The following is an 11,328-nucleotide window of genomic DNA, read 5'->3' as shown; positions in this document are numbered from 1 at the left end:
TGATGGTGTTTATGCCAATTTGGCTCCAGATCCACAAGCTACAGGACGGGTTTTGCAAGACGAGTATAGTGGAATCGTTACTTATGAACGCTGGTGAAATCTTGGAGATGAGGTTGAACAGGAATACCCGTGGCAACTATGTCAGAATTAGGGTTCGCCATGATATTCGCCAACCCCTCACAAAGTTCGTAAGCATTGTCAGAGGAAAAAGCGACAGGTGTTCTTAGTTCGGTATGGGAAACTGGCACGATTCTGTAGTGTCTGTGGAATAATTGGACATGATTCAAGGAATGTGGTACATGAGGAGAAGAACAAGAAATTTGGAGGTTGGCTCTACGCGGATGGACTGAACAAGACACGTACTGATGAGGTGTTCGGTCGAAGTGGTGAGCAGAAGCAGACTGAGAATTCCTAGTAGAAGTATAGGACGGAGAAGACAATGGTTGACCCTGACGTGTTGGATACTGCCTCCAGCCCATCAAAGAATGTCCATATGAATATGCAGGTGGGTCCATCGATTAGGAAAAGATTGGCCCTGGAGCTTGAGAATACAGAGAAGGGGAATGAGGTCAACCCAACACCTCTCGGTGTGTTGGTTCTGAGGGCATCTCCAGCCGTTCGGCCCCCCAGGGCGTCTAAATAGAGCGGTCTGGGGGCGTGCCGGCGCTAGTTCGGCCCCTGGGGGCGACCTAGCTCCCAGTCACGCCCCCAAGCGCCGGCCCCAGGATGCGGGAAATTTAAACTTGGTCGTTCCCGCTCTCAAAAGACGCCACAAATCCGGCGATCGGACGTAGTCTGGCGTTACAAAAAACAGAGCGCCGCACGCCGCAAGTTCGCGTGCGCAATGACTCACTCGGCGGGGTCGGCTCCAGGCGTTGGCGGAGTCGGCGTGCGCGGGCTCGGCGGTGTCGGAGCTGCTTCGGTGCTGGGCTATGTCGGCGCGGCTTCGGCACTGCTGGGCGGCGATGTAGAGGCGTCGTTCGGGCTTGGCGTCCATGTGGTCGTGGGCGCGGGAGCTTGCGTCGTCGGCGTCGTCGGCGTTGCCGTCTGCATCTGGTTCAAGATGACGCCGCGCTCCGCCATGTACCACGTCCTGAGCTGCTCGTCGTTGCTCTGGAGCATGTCCGCCCCGCCCATCAGAAAAGCCATGTCGGTGTTCCTCTTCTTCACGGCGACGTTCGTCCGGAGTAGGTCGAGCTTGATGGCGCTGTTCTTCATCAGCGACGACCACCACGCCTCGGTCTTCTCTTCACGTAGGACGGCCCGGGCCTGGGCGTCGGCGAGGCAATTCTCGATGGACTCCTGCACTCGCGCGGTTGCCGCGTCGGCGTTTTTCCCCTTCTTTGCCAATTTGTGGTCGTCCGGCCGCCCCTCTGACGTGCCCGGAGTCGCCGCGTCCGGCTTGTATGTCTCCTTGGCCTTGTCAAGGTTACGTCGGACTTCCGCCCACTTCTCGCACTTGTCAATGTGCTTGTAGACGTGGAGGTGCTTGAAGTCGGCGTCTTGGTTGTCGCGCCGATACATGGTGAACATACGCAGCAGCTGCGCGGAGGAACAAACAGTTGGCGGGCGGCGGGCGTTGACGACGAAGAGATGCGGGCGAACGCGTGCGTACCTGATCCTCAATGCTGGCGCGCTCTCCGGGCGAGCCGCGACCTCCTCGACGATTCCATGCCATTTGTTGCACGCCAACTGGATACGCCCCCAATGGTTCGCCATCGCCTTGGAGCCCCGCTGCATGTAGACGCCTTTGAAGTACGGGTCGACGAGCTTCCGCTCGTCGAACTCGGCCTTGATGCGGTCCCAGTATGTCTCCAAGCTTTGGTTCGCGCCGGTGGTCGGGTCGAGCAGACGACTTTCCATACTTCGGCGAGGCATTCCTCCTCCTTGGACGTCCACTTGATGCGCGGTTCGCCTAACCTAGCCGCCCGCTTCTTCTTCTTCTTCTGGCGCCCCTTCGTCGGAACAGGAGCCGACTCCTCCGACTCCTCCTCCTCCTCGTCCTCCTCCTCCTCCTCGGGTTCCTGCGCTTCGTGCGCGTCCTCGCCGTAGACGTAGCCGAGCTCGGCCTCCATGTCGCCGCTGAGATCCACTACCTCGTCCTGGGTGGCGAACCCGGGAGACGCGGCGGCCGCGGTCGATCCTGTTGCGATGATGTCGTCCATGTCGGCTCCTATGTCGTCCGTGTCGCCGAGGTGCGAGAAGGGCAGCGGTCCACGGCGAAGATGGGGCGTCGGTGTGGACGCGTAGGCGGCGGGCGGCGAGTAGTTGTATGGAGGGTACTGCACGCCGACTAAGGCGGGCGAGGGTGTGCGCGTCGCGGGGTGGCCATGGGGAAAGGTCACGTTTGGGTTGAACCCCCCGTGCGCGTCGCCGTCGGCGTAGCCGGGCGACGACGATCCCCATGGAGATCCGACGCCTTGCTGTCCCCAGGGCGCGTACTGGGCGTGGCTGACGACGGGTGGATTCATCATCCCCGCGTGGTCGACCGATGAGGAAGACGCCGCCGCACGCGCCGCGTTGTCGCGGGCCTTCTTGGCAATGGCCCTGTTTCGTCGGTCGGTGGTGACTGCGTCGTGTCGTTGAACTTCCACCCTCCACTCGGCGTTCGGCATGCCCGGTGGCTTCGATGGCGGCTCCCTCGGCTTCCTCTGCTTCAACTGGGCCACGGTGCCAGTCGTGGTTGCCGCCGCGCGCGGCATGGCGTACTTCTTCGGCGGCATGGCGGCGACTGGAAGGCGAGCTGGAGGGGGTTTGGCGGGAGAAAGGGAGGGAATGGCGGGAGGAAGGCGAGCGAGCGGAAGAGATGCGAGGGAAAAGCGTCAAGAAGCGGCGGGAAAAGGCCCTCGGGTCGCCGCCAGGGCGGGCCCACGTGCCTTTTTCGCTTGTGCCGGCTCCCCAAGCGCCCCCAGGGCGCCGGGTTCGGCCTGGATCCGCCGGCACTAGTTTTGGCCCGAGCCGGCGAAAAACGGGCTTCTAGGGGTGCGACTGGGCCGTTTTTTTGGCGCCGGCGCGGCAAAATTGCCTGGGGAGGGCCTGTTGGGGGCGCGGCTGGAGATGCCCTGACCAAAGGTATTGGTGAGGATGGGGGTGTGAACAAGTCACCTACCAGTAGTTCAAATAGCAAGAGAGCTCGGTTCAGTTCTGAAGGATTTTCTGGTGATAGATCGGTGACCTCCCTCGAGGTGGACCGCCGGCCACAATGAGTCTGTTAATGTGGAACTGCCGGAGGGGACTGCCGGACAGTTCGCGAGGTTTTGGCCCTCTCAAAAGCCAATTCCCCGGGGCTAATATTTCTATCGGAAACAAGACAAGCCTCAAGTAATATGGAGAGACTTAAGTGGGGATTACACTTGAAGGGTTTTGTGGGTGTATTTAGTGATGGTCTAAGTGGGGGTCTCGCTCTTTACTGGGATGAGAATCTTCAGGTGACAGTTTTACATTCTTGTGCACGGTATATTGACGTGCGGATTGTAGACAATGCTAATGATAAGTCTTGGAGGACAACTTTTCTATATGGTGAGCCGCTGGTGGAGAACCACCATCGCATGTGGACATCTTTGTCTAATCTTCGAGCTATGTCATCAGAACCGTGGCTAGTGTGTGAAGATTTCAACAAGGCAATGTGTCAACACGAACACTTTTCTCGTTCTCAGCATTCTAAAAATCGGATGCTTTTGTTTCGGGACTTTCTAATGTCGTGCAAGTTGTTGGACTTGGGATTGTCTGGGATCCCGTTTACTTATGATAATGGTCAGTAGGGTGATAGGAATGTACGTGTCAGATTGGACAGAGCTTGTGCAGATGAAGCGTGGACGGATTTGTTCCCATTCATGCAAGTGGTGCATCTGCGTCTTCATGTTCAGACCATGCCCCTGTACTAGTATGGTTATCACAGGTGGAACCTATGTGGGCTAGAGCTACACCCAGGTATGAAATAATGTGGGAACGACGCCCTGCTTTGGGTGACGTGGTGGCTGATAGTTGGGGGAAGAGTAAGCCTGCTGGTAACCTTGGTCTAGTCCGAGATGCACTAAAGGAGATGATGAATAGATTGTGATTATGGAGTAAGGAAAACTTTAGGCATGTCACTTCTGAACTGGAGAAGTTGCGAGCTGAACTAGCTGATTTACAGCTTCAGGATGCGGATATGGCCGTGTTAAGGCAGAAAATGCAACAACTAGATGAACTCCTCTATCGAGAGAAGATGCTTGGGCTTCAACAATCGTGGATCACGTGGTTGAAAGAAGGTGAGCGGAGTACAACATACACTAGTAGAAAACGGGCCTTTAGTCCCGGTTCCAGAGGGTCTTTAGTCTCGGTCCTGCAACCGGGATAAAACGATCGGGACTAATGCCCATTACTTTTAGTCTCGGTTGGCCTACGAACCGGGACTAAAGGAGATCCACATGGCCGCTACTGGAGCGGGGTCGGAGGACCTGTTACCAACCAGGACTAAAGGATTTTTTTGAAAAAAAATGTGAATTTGTTTTCGTTTTTTTAGTTTTCAAATTCCTGAATTATTTGACAATTTAATCTCTAATCACCCCTCATCTCTACTCCAACCTAAGCACGCTTAACTTTCGAGTTCTATTCCCCATAGTTTCCAAGTCTGCACTTGTTGTTTTCCTGACAATAGTAATATGTCAATCCTATTAACGCTTAGGTCTTGATGTCACATGATTTAATCTTTTGAATTCCAAACAATTATTAAAATAAAATAACTAATAAAATAACTAATAAAATTATTTTATTTATTTTTTGCCATTTATTCATTTAATATGGCATAATAATTAATATCTTTAAATCTATAAATCCAAATTCGACAAATAATATATCCATTATTATCAGAAAAATGTGAGGAATCAATTGCTTCTTGGTGAGGAATCAATGTCTGTCTAGTTGCAGCAACTGTTGTTATTTGATTTTAGGAGTTGAACTTGAGGATGAAGTCACACGTTTCACTGTTTGACTTTGAAACTAAGGTTTATTGAATAAGTAGTTTGAACAGAAATTCAAAAAAACTTTAATTTGAGGAAAAAAATTTCCTTTCAGAATATGAGGTTCTAGAAATTTGCAAAATGGCTTACGGCGGTGGAAACCGGAACCGGCTTCTCGTGCTGAACATTTCAATACATTTTTTTCGACATCGTATGCAAAAGTTATAGTTTTTACTTTTTCATAACACTTTTTTGCAAAACATGTCAAAATTTATGTTTTTTGATTTTCCTAACTAGTAGATGTAGTAACATAACTACATCTCGAAGGATTTTAATTTTTGAAGTTTTTATCATTTTCTTTTGTTTTTCTTCAGAACTAAAAATGGCGATACGGGGAGGGGGTAGAGTTTGAAAATCGGATAACCCCTTTAGTCCGGGATGGTGTCCATCCAATCCTATCGTCGACTACATCTGCTAGCATCGTCCCAGCCAGAGTCACAACTAAGGTTAACCAAGCCAATGTCACGATTCTATTAAAGTGGCAAAAAGAATTACTTTTTAATGTAGCAAAACTAATTCTATCAACTATTATTAAAGGCTAAAACAACTATTTTACAAAACAGTAGCAAAATTAATTTTAATTAATCATAAAAATGTATCTGTTGTTGTCTATGTTGGGGAACGTAGTGATTTCAAAAAAAATCCTACTCACACGCAAGATCATGGTGATGCATAGCAACGAGAGGGGAGAGTGTTGTCTACGTACCCTCGTAGACCGAAAGCGGAAGCGTTAACACAACGCGGTTGATGTAGTCGTACGTCTTCACGATCCGACCGATCCAAGTGCCGAACGTACGGTACCTCCGAGTTCAGCACACGTTCAACTCGATGACGTCCCTCGAACTCCGATCCAGCCGAGTGTTGAGGGAGAGTTTTGTCAGCACGACGGCGTGGTGACGATGATGATGTTTTACCGACGCAGGGCTTCGCCTAAGCACCGCTACGATATGATCAAGGTGGATTATGGTGGAGGGGGGCACCGCACACGGCTAAGAGATCAAGAGATCAATTGTTGTGTCTTTGGGGTGCCCCCTGCCCCCGTATATAAAGGAGTGGAGGAGGGGGAGGGCCGGCCCTCTCTATGGTGCGCCCTAGGGGAGTCCTACTCCCACCGGGAGTAGGATTCCCCCTTTCCTAGTAGAACTAGGAGCCCTTCCAAGTAGGAGGAGTAGGAGGGAAGGAAAGGGAAGGGAAAAGGAGAAGGAAGGAAGGGGGCGCCCCCCCCCCCTCCCTAGTCCAATTCGTACCAGCCCATGGGGAGGGGTGCGGCCACCCTTTGAGGCCTTTCTCTCCTTTCTCGTATGGCCCATTAAGGCCCAATACGAATTCCCGTAACTCCCCGGTACTCCCGAAAATACCCGAATCACTCGGAACCTTTCCGATGTCCGAATATAATCGTCCAATATATCGATCATTACGTCTCGACCATTTCGAGACTCCTCGTCATGTCCCCGATCTCATCTGGGACTCCAATCTCCTTCGGTACATCAAAACATATAAACTCATAATATAACTATCATCGTAGCGTTAAGCGTGCGGACCCTACGGGTTCGAGAACTATGTAGACATGACTGAGACACGTCTCCGGTCAATAACCAATAGCGGAACCTGGATGCTCATATTGGCTCCTACATATTCTACGAAGTCTTTATCGGTCAAACCGCATAACAACATACGTTGTTCCCTTTGTCATCGGTATGTTACTTGCCCGAGATTCGATCGTCGGCATCTCAATACCTAGTTCAATCTCGTTACCGGCAAGTCTCTTTACTCGTTCCGTAATACATCATCTCGCAACTAACTCATTAGTTGCAATGCTTGCAAGGCTTAGGTGATGTGCATTACCGAGAGGGCCCAGAGATACCTCTCCGACAATCGAAGTGACAAATCCTAATCTCTCCAGAAATCCTAATCTCGAAATAGTTACGTTGTGACGTTTGGTTGCACACAAAGTGTTCCTTCGGTAAACGGGAGTTGCATAATCTCATATTCATAGGAACATGCACTACAAGAAATCTGTTAATCCATGACGGATTTCTGGTGACGTTCTTCAATACCATCACAGATACAACCGCGGTCCCTGCGGGTCGTCACAGAAATCGTCACGAATCAATAAGATGCGAATGGCCACTGAAATGATGCCCCATTATGACGGACAATTAAAGACTGTCATGGAAACTGTCATGGATAGACCATATGAACCTAAGCTGGACCGTCACCGATGGCTCATGCTGATGTGGCATGTATCCGGTGTGATGCGTATGCTGAATCCTGATTGGTCAATCCTCCCTTCTCGCGGATCGCGCATCACAACCGTCCACTCCCTCAGATCGCACGGTAGGCACATGGCCCAACCGTCGTTGACCGCCTCCGCCACCGCTGCTCCCCGTCTTCTTCTCCATCCTCCATCCCCCAATTCAATCTTATCCATCTTCCTCTCCCTCGTCCGCCGCCACCACCGGCAACCTCGGTGCCCCTCTCCCTAACCGCCACCGCCCCCACCCTCTCCCCCATCCCCCGCTCTCACCTTCTGTCCTTAAACTAGGCGGCCCCCAGAACGAGAAGGTTGAGGCGCTTCCCGATTTGCGGCGGCTGCTTCCGGATCCGCCGAGCAGCGCCAGAGGTCGGCTCCTTCTCCGTGTTGTTCTGCGCCAAGGTTGGCCTCCCCTTCCTTTTCCGCGTGGTCCATGGCGCTAACCCCAGACGGGACCGCCTCTCGGTTCCCAGTCCCACCCCTAAATCGATGGATGGATCTCCATGGCTGATGTATTTTCCTACTGCTTTGGTTGGTCGCAGGTGAGGCACTCAATACCGTGGCCGGATGGAGGTTGGGCGATTTCCTTCCCTGACCTCGCCGCCTAGCCACTCCACCGCGAGCTTCTCGCCCCCAGGTTGTTCTTCCCCTGCTCACTCCCTCCCTCTTCCTCTCCATGGATTGGTTGCTGCTGCATGCTTCTGCTCAAGTACCAGTCATCTCTTGCCTTGGTGCTTCTGCTGTGTGGACTTGTTGATATTGTTGATATTGCTTAGCTAGTGTGGATGACTAGATGTGGGTGCGTGACTGTGCTAACATATTAGAATATTTTCAAATAAAAATAACAATTAGTGCTTAAGTAATAATTTATGGGTTGAGTTCTGCGCATAGTTAAATGTAGCAGCAACATACAGTTTTCACAGTGCGGTGCACACTGCCGAGCATGCATTTTTGTATGTAGAAATCTCAAATCTTTGTAACACAACACTTGCTGGCATTGGGTAAATGACTTGCCTTCCATTAACTATTGTCTTTCATTTTTATAAAAAGAAAAAGGTTTATCTCTTGTGTGCAAATGTACTCTGTGAGTTAATAATACATCCACGTGTATGTGTAGTTCATTGGGCCTGTAGCTCACTAGTTTGTGTTTCCCCTGTAATGTTTACCTCTGCTATCATGATGAATTTGGCTTTGTAGTCCGGTCCTTGACATATAGTTCTTGTTTGAAGAATTAGTATTTTAAAATTTTAGTGTCCACGTAACATCAGTACCTTGGAATATACTGCCTGTTGGAAGGATTAACATTTTATATCCTGAACATTTATTATTGCAGCTGCTCTTTAGCTACATAGCTACATAATAACAAATCTGACTTGAACTTTATATGTTTATATTACATGGCAAGTTGATTGTGTAGCCTATGTACAGAGAAGCTAAGGTGCAGATAAGTTCAGAAAGATGTCTCGTTTGGCTAGAGTGTGATGAAGTAGTGTGGAATTGCTCTGTACCTTATATACATTTGTGCATGGAATCTGTTATTAATCTGTACAACATCAGCACTAATAATTTAATGGTATCGATTCAGTATCTTAACTACTGGGCCACCAGTCAGCCATGAATCTTTGTCTGTACAACATCAATAGTGAAACTTTTATATTATTGATTCAGTATCTCTACAACATCAGTACTGCCGAGCATGTATATTTTTCTGTAGAAACGACTTCTTCCATTAACTACAGTCCTGCATTTTTCTAGAAAAATAGTCTGATCTCTTGCATGCAAATGTTCTCTGCGATACTAATACATCCATGTGTATGGGTACTACTGGGGCCTGTAGTTCACTAGTTTGTGATTCCCTGCAATTATTTACCTCTGCTATCATGCTGGTTTCAGCTTTGTAGTAAGGTCCTCGACATGCTTCTCGTTCAAAGAATTAGCACTTTAAAATTTTAGTTTGCCTACATAACATCAGTACCTTGGAATATAGTTCCTGTTGGAACGATTAACATTTTGTATTCTGCACATTTGTTATTGCAGCTGCTCTTTAGCTATATAACATCAAATCTGGACTTGAACTATAAATATTTAGATTATATGACAAGTTAATTGTGCTACTTTTTATTCGCCGGTGTTAGTTACTATGAAGTAGCTGACTGGAGCCAACGATGGATGCTTAGCCTCTAGTTATAAGGATTACCTGCTGCTGCTTTTGCTGCCTCTTCTGTTCCCTGAATGAATGGTCCTGCTGCTTTCTCACATGCGGTTTCTGTTTCTCTTTTTCTTGGATAGTGTTCTTCTCTCTTAGAATCATAGTCTGGTCAGGCTGCTTGTGCTGTCAAATTTGAACTATTTATTAGGGTTGATTTCTATGCCACTAATGCCTACTGCCTTCTCCACGCATCCAGCGGCGTACAAGACGTCCTCCTCCTCGATGCAACCATTCCCAATGAGCTCTCTTTGCTGGAAGAGGTGCAGAAGCAAGTCCAGCACCCCCTTCGCCCCTGCATCCTGTCCTACATCGCCTGGACGAGCTCACTGATGGTTGCGTCCTTACCTCCTAGCGTGGTGAGCCTCTCCCCACTTTACCCCAAATCTAGATGATACTTGCAATCTGAATACATATCATGTTTCGGTTCAGTTTAGAGGCAGATTCAGTTGTTGGGATGAATATGTGAGCTTGATTAGTTGCTGACGGTTTAGGGCAAGCTAATGCGGATCCACACAATATGATATAGCTATTTTTTCTAACATGCACCGTTCTTCATGTTGCTTTCCCATTGATCTTTTGGGAGTTAATTTGGAAGTTCCAGCATGTTAGATATAAATTCAGCTGCAACAGTGTATCTTGCTAGAATGGACTTGTCTTACAGATGCGTGTATGTAATACGTACTTGAGAGAAAACCTAAAAAACTGTACTTTTATCATCAGCATCTTAGAACTTTAAGTGTATATTTTGTTTATATTGCTATATGCTATTATTGTTACTTGGATTTTTATTTCCTGTCAAGTAACTATATTTTTGCTTGAACAGATGTGGACTTTAATTATGCTCCTGTTGTTTTCTAGTCAAATAAGCACAGTGGAGTTTACTACGAATGATTTTGTTTCACTACTTTGCATCATGGCATAGAAAAAATATAGAACTTGATAACTTGTAGTAAGCTACTTCTAGTTTCTACTTCTATTTTATCCTACTGACTATAATATTTTATAGTGTGACATATTTTTCATCATGTGGCAGATATTGGTTTATGGGAGCATTTTCAACAACAAAGATATGACGAGCGGATCCACGGCCAGGAATGTGGGGTCCCTTGGTTGTACGACGAGCATTGTGCGTTGCTTGATGGGTGTGGTGCTGGCTGTAGAGTAGCATAGTGTTCTTCGAGGCATGCTTGTGGAATTAATCTTTTTTGGGTTCTTTTTTTGCTCCTGTACAGGTGTATCTTGGGTGTGTTTATGTAATTTTTTGTTTTTAAGGACCTGAGCATATATTTTCTATTAAATTATTATTGGCTTAAAATTTCCATGGACCAAAAGAAATCTGTGATGGGCTAATGTTGTGGACTGAGAAATTAGTGGGCCTTTCTTGAAATTAATGGACCTAAATTCAAATTGGCTTGATTACCATATGGGCCACCACTCTTGGAGAGTTGAAATTTAGTGGGCCAAAATTTTAGATGGGCTGATTACAACATGGGCTGCCACGTCAGATCCATGTCAGATGATGACGTGGTAGACAAGCTAACGCCGTTATGAGCATGGCAGTTAACAGCCATCGATGACGGTTAAAAACCGTCATGGTCCGTGACGGTTTTTGATGGTCCGTCATGGAGCATGCTGTGGTTAAATTATGACGTGATATACATGACAGAATTCAAATCCGTCACGCATGCCCCTCGATGACGGACTTGCGCAAGTCCATGACAGACCGAAACCGTCATGTATTAACAGATTTCTTGTAGTGATGTATAAGTCATGAAGAAAGCAATAGCAACAAACTAAATGATCAAGTGCTAAGCTAACAGAATGGGTCAAGTCAATCACATCATTCTCCTAGAATGATGTGATCC

General features: G+C 48.2%; 1 long non-coding RNA gene across 1 annotated transcript; it reads left to right on the top strand.

The window, feature by feature from the left end:
- Positions 1-7,396: 7,396 nt before the first annotated feature.
- LOC119328421 lies at positions 7,397-10,782 on the top strand. Its single transcript, XR_005158960.1, has 4 exons — positions 7,397-7,656; positions 7,797-7,891; positions 9,660-9,819; positions 10,497-10,782. It is a non-coding gene; the product is annotated as an uncharacterized LOC119328421 (long non-coding RNA).
- The last annotated feature ends 546 nt before the right edge of the window (positions 10,783-11,328 follow it).

This window comes from Triticum dicoccoides, chromosome 7A, assembly GCF_002162155.2.
Source record: "Triticum dicoccoides isolate Atlit2015 ecotype Zavitan chromosome 7A, WEW_v2.0, whole genome shotgun sequence".
Lineage (NCBI taxonomy): Eukaryota > Viridiplantae > Streptophyta > Magnoliopsida > Poales > Poaceae > Triticum > Triticum dicoccoides.
The sequence above is the reverse complement of the archived record's forward strand: the minus strand, read 5'-3'. Positions and strand labels throughout refer to the sequence as shown.